Source organism: Argentina silus, assembly GCF_951799395.1.
Source record: "Argentina silus genome assembly, chromosome: 12".
In the NCBI taxonomy this organism is placed as follows: domain Eukaryota; kingdom Metazoa; phylum Chordata; class Actinopteri; order Argentiniformes; family Argentinidae; genus Argentina; species Argentina silus.
Genome location: NC_139666.1, coordinates 16,744,864 through 16,755,547, shown reverse-complemented (window position 1 = coordinate 16,755,547; position 10,684 = coordinate 16,744,864).

Genomic DNA, 10,684 nt, shown 5'->3' with positions numbered 1-10,684 from the left:
AACACCATCCCAACCAGCCTTGTGTGCATGTTAAGTTAATTGTAAAGCACACACTCGCACACACACACACACACACACACACACACACACACACACACACACACACACACACGCACACGCACACTTACGGCATCTGTGTTACGTGCTGTCATGCTCCACTGCCCCATTGAAGTGTCATTCTGTTCATTTATATAAAAAAAAAAAAACACAGAACATATTTACAGTGGCACCACACTTATCAGCACAAGTGTTGCTTGCGGGCACATAGAGCAGGGTTTCAAAGTGGTGCCATCTCCATATGGTCGACACGATAATCCTTTATCCTCCATCTTCAGCTCTCGTTCCCTCCTTCCCTCGCCCGTGGCTACATTTCTATCACTGCATCAATTAGCACCGTGATTAATACAACAAGCAAGCAGTTTAGAGGTAATGGCACACAATTAACATCTCTCTCCACCATAAAGGGTATGCTAAACACCCGCACCACTGCTTTTCTCTGCCTGGAATGGGAAGAAGTGTTTGTCCCTAATTCATATGCTCTGGGAAGTGGAGAGGGCCTCGCTTTGTGCTCCGCCATCACAGCATTAATCTAATTATAGCAAGCTGCAAATGAAATCGTTTTGCGTGCACACACACACACACACACACACACACACACACACACACACACACATACACACACACACACACACACACACAAACAGTCTCTCTCTTTTTACGCTCTCTCTCTCTCTCTCTCTCTCTCTCTCTCTCTGTCTCTCTCTCTCAAGATGAATGAAAGCGTGCCTTTGCCCTTAAGCGTTGCGCCACCATGGATGCACCAGCCCACCGCACTTCAAATGCCAACGTTCGAAAACAAGGCGTCACTCGCATCGCACTCAAAACTTGTTGCCCATTTTTCTTTTACCCTCTTTCCCTCCTCCTCCTCCTCCTCCTCCTCCTCCTCATCTCTCCTGTTTTCTAATTACCAGCCCTTTGGCATCAGGACGGTGGGTGCGTGGTTAGATAGAGCTGTATCGGCCTGTCATGAGCTGTGCTAACAGAGAGAGGTCTTTGGTGCGCTGTGGGATGGCGTGATTTGTTTTGATTGACAGCTACCTTGAGACTGGCCTGATGGAGTTGTCAAAGCTGTATGCTAACAGGCTGTTTCCCTACGACTGCAGATGTACTCTGCTCCGCTGTACTGCACAGACACACACACACACACACACACACACACACACACACACACACACACACACACACACACACACACACACACACACAACACACACATACACACCCACATGAGGCTGTGCGCATAAATACACATATTCAAGATCAAACAAACAGACACTGATATATACACATACACAGATTGGTAAGAGATTTGTACAGCCTGGATACACAAACATTTAGTAAAAAAAAATGTTTTAACATGCAATAAGATAGTAGGTTGTCATCGATTCAACTGGAATAGGTTGACGCAGGGTAATACTTAGGCTGATACACAAATATTACTGTAGTAGAAAGAATAGCATCTCACATAGCAGAACCTTCTAAGCCATATAGGGTGTGAGTGTGAACACAATTAGTAATTCTGCATCTGAGAAATCTGCATCTGGGAACTCTGTGGGAAAACTCTCCAATCTCTCACGTATGCTGTTAGATGAGGGTGTGCATTTTTACAAGGAGGATTGTGTTACTATGGAACAGAGGACCGAAACATTCCCTGTGGAAATACTGTATTCGGTGAACGTGATGACATTTACTGTAAAGACTTTTGATTAGATATAGTATACTATATATATAGTCTATCATTTTCACACGAACAATTATCAATGCGCAGGAGAATACACAGTCATCAGTGGCCCGATCTTCTGAATTTGTCTGTGAACATCGGAGGACTGTATCCCTGGTAAGTATGAATGTTGCACTTTGAAAATAGATTGTTATCCTTGAGAACGTGTTGTCATTGGCCTATAATAGGATTATGTAAATCGTTTACAATGGGTAATGTAGTAGTGACCTAAGGGGCTGTGATTCAGTATTAAAATCTCTCCCTTTCTCATCTCTGCTTTCATCTACCCTTCCCCATAGAGAGAGAGAGAGGGGACGTTTTTAGCAATAACAAGCAATAAAGATAGGCATTTGAAGTTGTTACTGTATACAAATTTAAACTGGGGGGTCTCTCATGTCTTGAGTGACTATATAGTACTGTAAGTGTATAGTAATGTGAATCTATATTAATGTGAATCTATATTAATGTGACTCTGTAGTAATGTGACTCTATAGTACAGAAAGGTGTGGTAATTTCTAATGTGACTCTGTAGTAATGTGACTCTATAGTACAGAAAGGTGTGGTAATTTCTCAGGCTGCAGTATGTGTTGGTGGTGTTAGGGTTAGGTCTAGAGGGGTATAGAGTGATCAGTCTCTCTCCACATTTGGTTACCGGATTTCTCCTCCTTCCCCCTCTTTCCCTTTTTTTTTTCTCTCCTTCCCTCTCCTCTTTTTCTTCTCTGGTTTTCATCTTGGGAACAAAAGCTAACTGTTTTGCTGTGAGCCAGATCAAGGGCCTGCTTCTTCCTCCCAGGAAAAGGTGGAATAACAAACATGGAGGACGATGTATCGGCGATACCTTCTGTTGCCTTCAGCCTTCCACATCTGCGCCGCGCCTCTCTCTGTCTCCCACACAGCTGCTGCTGAGGGGAGGCTGGGGAGGCTTCAGCCCAGTGCCTCCCAGCTCCCCAAGCCTGCCGCTCCCCCGGGACGAGCCTGACTGGCACCCGGCCTGCCAACCAGATGATGGATCCTACCAGGAGAATCCCACATGACAGGGAGAGGTGGCATGGTGGGTCAGGTCGCCACTGAACCCCAGGACGAGGGGCCGACGCGGTTAGCCGCCCTCCTCTCTGTGCATGTCTGTGTGTGTGTGTGTGTGTGTGCGTGTGTGTGTGTGGGTGTGTGTGTGTGTGTGTGTGTGTGTGGGTGTGTGTGTGTGTGTGTGTGTGTGTGTTGGGCTGTTGAGCAACTGTCTCACTCTCAGTCTGGTGTAGTGGTTTCATTTGTTTGATTTTTTTGGTTTTCACTCCAGTCACGTTCTCCATCTGGACTCACCTGAATTAATTCGTCAGTTGGAAGACTTCTCATTTTGAGAGCTGACAAAATGTCTGTGGTCTGTAATTGTTTCATTCTATGCCATAGGCATGACTGTCCCTCCAAAACCCAATGAGACAGATGCCAAAAGACACATGTTCAGTATCAGATACTGTATATTGAATTGAGCCATCTGAATTGAGCTAAACAGAGGTTCATTTTCTCTCTGAGACAGAAGGAGAAGTAGTATTGGTATAGGTTTAGGGGCTATGGAGGTCCCTGATCACCCCTGTCCCAGTCACGTCACCTTAACCCTTACGTCCGAATGCTCCTGAGGACAATATTGCTGCTTCCTCCCTACCATGGCCATCTAGTGATTACCAGTCAGCAGCTCCCCCTCCCTCCATCTTTCCTTCTCTAACCCCAGAGAGACATACAGTATCGTACTGCCTCGCTCCAACACAGCTAAGCCAAGTAATGCTGTAGTCTAATTCAGCAGTGTCCTGCAGTGCCAGCAGATTTAACCAAAGACTGGTGATGGTACAGTAAGTGACTACAGTAATTGCTGCTGCTCCCAACTGAGTCATTTCACCCATCGCCCCGGTCTCACTCTCCCCTGGTCGCGCCCCCCCCCCCCCCGAGTCGTTTCTCTGGTGGGGAGACTTGGCACAGACCCTAGACCAGCTCAGGAGAACAGAACAGAACACAATAGTACGTCCATGGAACTACTCATTTTTACTGTAACAGACAGTAAATAATATACAGTAAATGATCAGTAATACTGTGTTCGGAAAAAAATACACTCCTCAATTGAATTATGACGTAGTAAAACGTTGAACGATCTGTTCATTGTTCATGATGATCATCACAGTGCATTGCAATGAAGACATGCACTATTTCTTCATGTAATGCCAATTATATAATGACATTTATGCCAGACCTTGAAATAATGTGAACTAATCATCTTTCATTTGTATCTATTAGATTCGAAACTGGGTATACTGTACTGTACTGTACTGTGCTGTACTGTGCTGTACTGTGCTGTACTGAGTTATGTTCTCCCCCAAAAATATACCCCATGTCCTCACATGCTCTCATTGCGTCTCCCGTTGCTACACACACACACACACACACACACACACACACACACACACACACACACACACACACACACACACACACACACACACACACACACACACCAAAGAGAAATGTGCGTACTGGTATACAGTACATCAAATATTAAGTTGTTTACCATAGCAAATGGAACTGTCTTAGCTTAGTTCAGTCTGTTTGATGTGACAGCCATTCCTGTGGTAGTGGAGGGTTCTGTGGTTCGCCTCTCACTGTACTGTACAGTAGGGAGATAACCAAGCAACTGCTTCACCATTCACTCTATTCTCTTTCTACTTCAGAGACTCTTAGGAAACACATAGAGAGTGTGAGTAGATGTGCACTGTAAGAGTGTTAGCCAGTATATCATCAGCAATAGTAGAGTAATGTGGTGTAATGCTGGGCCCCTTTTTTCTTCTGCTTATGTAACAGGAGTGATGGAGAGAAGAGGAGGAGAAGAGGAAGAGAGGAAGACAGAGGGAGGAGAGGAGGAGGGGGGATTCTTTTTGGGTGGTTGGAGATATGTGTGCTATCGGCCCATCTATCCATCTAGCCAAGCCCTTCCGCTTTTCTGCTTGAATATCCTTACAGTACACACACACACACACACACACACACACACACACACACACACACACACACACACCAGGGGAGGCTGGTGGAGGTAGAAATCAGGGGATGGATTTATTCTATTGCATGCAATAGAATGAGTGGCATCAAACACGATCAAACACTCTGATTTCTATCTCCACCAGCCTCCATGCACGCGCGCACACACACTCACACACACTCACACACACACACACACACACACACACACACACACACACACACACTCACACACACACACACACACACACACACACACACACACACACACACACACACACACACACACACACACACACACACACACACATGAACCAGAGGGATTTGACCGCCTGTCTTTTATCTTGCCTAACTACCAGTCGTCAAGCCAGACATTGTGAATAACTGGCTATATTTATCTGCTCTCCTCTTCACGACTTACAGTATACTGTTTGTATTTTGGGGGCAAATAGATGAATAAATAAATGAATGGTTAGGTGAATGGGTAAATATATAAATAAATGAGAGCGCAAGCAAGCTTTTGCTCCAGCCAGAGGTATGTTGCCATCTTCTGGATTTCCAGCAACACTTCAGGGAGTGAAAAGACTTGCCCGTGGACCTTCTCTGTAGCTTTCAGGCTTTAAGCTTCTCATCCAGACTGGCGATAGCTGAGTGACTAGGAGAGGCTTTTCTTTTCTATTGTAGAGAGACTTATTAGATGAAATGTTCAATGAAGCCAAGATATATTATGATATGTGTTCCATCTTTGAAAAAACATGTGAATACATATGGTTATCATTGGTCTCATAACATCAGAGGAAATAATTTCTCTTATATAGTATGGTATTCTTACTTATACATTATATTATAATTAGCATTAAAAGATTATTATCCTCATACTCCATCTCAGTCTTCCATTGCTCCCCAGTATGTTCTGTGCTATGGCAGGGTGTTAATTGGCTTGGCCCTGTCGTGTCTGTCTGTGTGTGTGTGTGTGTGTGTGTGTGTGCGAGTGCTTTCTTACGTGCGTGTGTGTGTGTGTGTGTGTGTGTGTGTGTGTGTGTGTGTGTGTATACCGTGCCCGCCCGTGCCCGCGTGTGTGTAGCAGTCATCATGTTGACAGCATGAGCAGCAGAGGAGGCTTTTACCATGGCCTAACATGTGTCACTCTCTCCCCCGTCAGTGTGTCTCTCCCCTCTGTTCCGAACATGTGCTCTGTGCCTCCCCATCCCTGCCCGTCCCTGTCCTCGGTGCATACCGCACCGCGGTTAGAACAGGCTGCTCAGTACCAAGGCTACTGGTGCTGTAAATGAGCCAAGGGGAATGGTGCTGTATGGTGGATGAAGTGACTGAGCGGTATGGTGGCATGTGTTTTGATTGATTCTGTCCCGATCAAATAACTATTCCACAAAGTAGAGACCCACAGTAACGTGTCCTCTCTCTGTCAGGTGAGTCATCACATGTCAGCGGGTACAAGTGTGTATTGATCTGTGGATGAGAATGGGGTGTGAGGAATTTTACCTCGTGCAACTACTGGGTGTCACTGTGTCCCTTTCTGTGCAGTGTCTCAGAGTGTTGTGTTCTGACGCTACATCAGTGGGCACTATGTTGAAGTGTGTCCGTCCCTCTGTGTGTGTTGTGCTGTATGTCCCCGGTCCCTTCATGTGTACTGCACAACAGTGTGTGTGTGTTGATCAGTGGATCCTGGCAGTGTGTGTGGCTCCGTGGTCAATGTGTTATGATTGTGTTGCTCCGTGAGGTCAGCGCCGTGTGGTTTGTTGGTGTGTGTTGTTACGTGGGGTCCAGGCAGCGTGTGTATGTGTGTGTGTGCTGTTCCTTGGTCGGTGATGCGTGAGTGAGGGTTGTGCTCTGTGGTCAAAGAGCGTGTGTGTGTGTGTGTGTGTGTGTGTGTGTGTGTGTGTGTGTGTGTGTGTGTGTGTGTGTGTGGTTCCTGTTTTTTGTGTGTGTTGTTCTTCCTGTGCTGTGTGTGTGTGTGTGTTGTTTTTCCTGTGTTTTGTGTGTGTGTGTGTGTGTGTGTGTGTGTGTGTGTGTGTGTGTGTGTGTGTGTGTTGTTCCATTGGGTCGGCGCGGGGTGCTGAGTAAGCGGGATGCCACGCTGAGTGGGCACATGCCCCAGAAAGTGCCAGAGGACACCAGCGCCACTCCTCTCTCTCTCTCTCTCTCTCCCTCTTTCTGTCTCTTTCTCGCTCCTCTCCCCGCTCTCCTCTGCCTTGCTACGGGGCAGCCATGTCCGTCAGGCCCCGAGACACGGGTAACACACGCTAAGAACACGCTAAGAACACAGCACCAACACGGCCTGTCTGGCCCTGCTCTCGATTTTCTGTCTGTTAGGAACAAGAAAACATTTGGAAGCCCCCCTCAAGCCCCAATTACAAACAGTGAGCACTTGTTTTTAATCTGTCTTTTATCTCTGGTCAAAAACAATAATGTTGATGTTTAAATGAGTAATCCATTGTTATATGTTAGCCAGAATACTTTGGTTCTACTGTGGTTTGTGCAATATTTAAACAAATTATTTTGTATCTCTTCTAAATTGTCTTGCCGTCTTTCAGTTAAGAAACAACTAGAATTTTCTGAGTAGTAAGTTTGAGTTGTGTATAAAGCATATAACATAATTCATCTATTTTCTAAAAAACAAACACCAATATTTAATTTCCTTCATGTCAAACATTTGTATTTAATTTGTAATGCTACATGTAATATTACATTGTCTGACATTTCTTAGGCAGTACTTTCAACGTGACACCCATGGAACACCGGAGCTTCTGTTTGCATTTCTTTCAGGGTGCGTTTCTCAAATGTTAAATTTTCCTTTTTTTATTCACTATCAATTAGCAGTCCTCATTTCAGTCTATCAAATGCTTTCAAGTGGGGCAGACGGCTGCAGAAGTACGAAATCTTCATTTAGTTCCAGAATAATGAGTGCTCCATCAGTGTGCCCAATGGTGTCGGAGGTTGAAAGAGATCCATTATAATTTCATGGCTGGTTGGGTAGAAGGGAACAGTGCACTCTTTAAAAGGCTTTGTCAACTTCGCTTATATTTACCTGAATCCTGCTTTTCAATCTGTGAAACATATGCTTGAAAGTTGAAAGAATGAAAGAAGACTTTTACTTAGACAAACAAAGGAGAAAATATATGAGTATTTTGCGGACCCAGACTGGTGAGAAAGAAGTATAACTAGACAATGTGGATAACAATTTATTATTATTACAGAAACTGGATCATGTTAATGTTTAATTTTCAAATTCACAAACATGGCTGTTCATTGATTTACATATGTATCATACTTATTTTTAATCATCTAGCAGGGAAAATGCACAAGATTCAACATCTTACATAACTGCAGACTTAAATATGTAAGATTTAGCTAAAAGTAAATTGTTGTATGTATTCCAGGCTAAAACAGTACAATATTCACAGTAATACAACCAACTTGATATAATATAAAAATATAGATAAAAAATAAGATTAAAAAAAAGCAACAAGGTTATACAGATGAACCAAACTATATAGTATAACACTTAAAAATATTGTAGAACAAATTAAATAAATATGTGTAAGTCACAAAATTGATTGCGCTTTCATCCAGGATTTGGGCTTTTTTGTTTGTTTGTTTAAGTACTCTTTATCTCAGCAGAACGCTCCAAAGGGAGAGATTTGAGAAGTGAAAAAGTGGGTAAGTGGACTTCCTGAGCGGCAACACTCACCTCTCACAGCTGATTTTCTAATGGACAGATACGCTCAGCAAAGGTACATGTGTTACATATTGTTTCAGTTCACTGTATTAATTGTATAACCGCTCTCTGGGATGATAATAAGGATTATATTACTGTCAGTTGGGTAATGTATAAGTGTAACTGATAATGATAATTCATATTTCTGAAATACATTTATTTCAAGGCCGCTCCATTTTGACAAAATAAATAAGGGCATAATATGTTATAATTATTTTAATTACTAAGTAACTGAAAAGAATAGCTTTGCAGTAGTAAATGTTTTAATGTTTTAAAAAATGTGTACACTTTGTCACAGCTCTTTAGACTCTCTGAAATTTGGGGATTTTCGGACAAACTACAAGCTTTGATGCAACAGCTCCAACTCTTTGTTGTTACGAAACTGGATATCCTCCAAAATCTGGATCACAGTCTAAGCATAAACTGTGGTTTTGAGGTTAACTTGCAAAGCAGTACGTAGAGTTTATATTACAGCCAAATTACTTTTGTTACATTTGTTCACTTATTCGTCTCTCTCTCTCTCTCTCTCTCTCTCTCTCTCTCTCTTCTCTCTCTCTCTCTCTCTCTCTCTCTCTCTTCTCCTACAGCTGTTGTAGCTTTGTGTTGTGTGAGTGTTCTCTCTCTCTCCCTCTTTGAGTTGCGAAGGACCATTTGAACAGAGGAGCTGTGCTCTGTGTGACCTATTCTTGTCAGTGTTAATTGTATGGGTTTAATTACAAAAACACATTTACCATGTTGAAAGGGGTTTAAGTTAAATCCTTCCTCTTCAGACCAAACCTCCAGGATTTAGACGGGACAGGGCAACAAGGCCAGTATCAGCTATCTGATAGATTAGATGTAGGCTCTAAGATGTCTTGTCTTGCCAAGTCTTGTCTGTCCATCGGGCCTGCATTCATCTGTCTGCCTGTCTGTCTGAAGCTGGTCCTGTCTGTCTGAAGCTGGTCCTGTCTGTCTGAAGCTGGTCCTGGCTGCGCAGAAGCTCTTAGAAGGGCTTTATGATTTGATTGCCATGTCGAGACTTTCTCTCCTGTAAGGGTCTTTTGACCCCCTTTTCTTGTTGATGATTTAATGGACTGTGAAAACAGGACGAGCAAGAGGTTGTGAAATGGAGCCTTTGGAAAAAAGTACAGGAAGCTAACATTAATACTAGGCTGGATTCAATATTTCATGTCCCATGATTTATTTGTCATAATGGATTTTTCTTTTCTTTTTTTAATTTGTTTTTATCAAGTTAATTTGCAACTCTGAATGGCAAAAGAAAAGCAAACATTTTTGTTGTAACAACCAAACTATATATTTTTTAATAGTTATGATTTGTTTAATCACAAAACTCCCAACATACCATTCTTTCTTAGCTTAGATGTGACTTAATCTTAAATACAGGCATAGCCAGACTTATAATAATTCAGTTAAATCCAGGCCTTTGTAAAGAGAAAAGCAGTGAAGCTATTTTTAATCATAAGGATTTGTCATGTGATTGACAGGCTGTTGACAGCAGTATTGGGGCAGTATTTAGCAAGGTCTCGGGACCCCCATGGCTAAAGTGAATTTTATGGAGACTCTGGTGTGTCGCTGGCATAAAGAAAACTCAGGGAGTTTGTAAAGCCAATGCAAATGAAGGTATTTCATGTTGACATCTCACCGTCTGTGGCGTGATAGTTGATCACTTTTTTGTTTAGTGGGAAAACAAAAGTGGACGAAAAGCCAACCCAACAGCACAAAAGGGGCGACAGGGTCTGTGATTCTCACAGTGTGTGTGTGTGTGTGTGTGTGTGTGTGTGTGTGTGTGTGTGTGTGTGTGTGTGTGTGTGTGTGTGTGTGTGTGTGTGTGTGTGTGTGTGGTTACACCCACCTCTGTCCCTCAGTGTCTGGTAGTACATTAACAGACCTAATTTACAATGTATGGACTCTGCAGAGTGGAACGTTCTCAGTTCTGAGATTGTTAAGCGCTTGGCTAACAATGCTTGGCATGCAATTGGGGCAAATCTGTTGTGGTTATCTAGTGTCTCCCTAATTATGACTTATTACTGGGGAGATTACCAAATGAACTGTCAGGGAAAATAAACAAACTGTTGTCGCACAGGGTTATAAGACAACAAACAAGAGGTGGCATTCAAATCCAAATAGTAAAACGTTGAGATTGGAAAAAG